Source organism: Phytophthora infestans, genomic scaffold (assembly GCF_000142945.1).
Source record: "Phytophthora infestans T30-4 supercont1.268 genomic scaffold, whole genome shotgun sequence".
NCBI classification, from domain to species: Eukaryota; Oomycota; class Peronosporomycetes; order Peronosporales; family Peronosporaceae; genus Phytophthora; species Phytophthora infestans.
In genome coordinates, this window is record NW_003303491.1 from 1 (window position 1) to 1,412 (window position 1,412).

Genomic DNA, 1,412 nt, shown 5'->3' on the forward strand with positions numbered 1-1,412 from the left:
TAGATCTATCACGCGGGGTATCTATCTGTAACATCCAGCTGTCACGCCTCCATATTTATATGTGATGTTTCCAAAAAGTGACTTTAAGAAATGATAGCAGTACACGCTCCAGAGGCGGACAGTGAGGCATAACATGAGAGCAGTAAGGATATTGTGTACGGTGTTGTTTTGGAGCGTAGCATAAGTAGATCAAAGTATACAAATATTATATGTAGCGTCGCTCTAAGTAGAAACTCTAAGCCCACCGCAGCGCAGCGGAGGTGGTCGTCCCTCTTACACCAACAAACAATGCCCTAGCGTCCGCGGAGCGGGCGCCCAGAGCGCTAGTTAATATTCTAACCTTGTAACCTGTCGGTCCGTCTGTCAATCCGTCCGTCGCACTCCCTGTCTTCCTGCTTTGACCTGCCTTTCCGCATGGCTACACCCGGCCTGTCTCATACAGTTTCCTCCCATCCTACCGACCGCACCTATCTTTCTGACTCGACCTAACTATGCCAAAATTACAAATATATCCAAAAGCGTCACACAATTAACTCGCGCCCTGATTGGTCAATACCTGCCGACCTGCGACACTGACTGGATCTGTCGCACGATCAGACCGTCTCTCGCCCTCGGGATTGGACGTGATGTTAACATTTCTACCCAGCACGAAAGGCATCGATTGGTTGCAAACAGCCAGGCGAGCTGCGCAGATACTTGATTATTGACATTTAGCTACGCAAAACCTGTCGTATGTACTGCAAATCGGGCACAGTAACCACTTTATTTTCTAAGAGCTCTGCACACTTTCTCAAATAAAAATATTTATTATTATTCATGTAGACTTCACAGACCAGTATTTTGTAAGAGATCTGGAATGTTATTTCCACACACTTTTCAAAGTAAAGACGATATTAATAGTACTAATATTTTTAAAATAAGCTTCACAGGCCGCATTTGTAAGAGCTCGGCGATGCTATTTTCCACGAGCTTTCTAAAGTAGAGACGATAGTATTTTTTGAGATCGAATCCGGGACCTCTCGCACCCTAAGCGAGAATCATACCACTAGACCACAAGGCCACGCAAACGCAAATTCACACCCACATGTCGCGCCGCCAGCACGCACCCCACGCCACTCACACACGCTCTGCACCCCTTTTTTAATATCAAAGTAGGCTTCACGACCAGCGCTTTTTGTAAGGACTTTGCGAATATATATCTTCTTTACTTCACCTGGCACTCACCACTGCCACCGTGCAATGAAGGCGCGCGGCTGCACGGTCATTGCGCTATCTGCTCCCGTGCACCCCACCCGACGAATGCATGCGCGCACGATAGATAATTGTTTTTGTCAGTTTATATTGCATGTAATGTATGGAAAATTTGATATTATTATCAATATAGCAAATAGAAAGTTATTTTATAAAACATT

General features: G+C 45.4%; 1 pseudogene across 1 annotated transcript; it reads right to left on the minus strand.

Annotated features, from left to right (window-relative positions):
- Positions 1-988: 988 nt before the first annotated feature.
- Positions 989-1,060, minus strand: PITG_31424 (annotated as a pseudogene). Its single transcript has one exon. The product of its transcript is annotated as a tRNA-OTHER (tRNA).
- Positions 1,061-1,412: the final 352 nt, after the last annotated feature.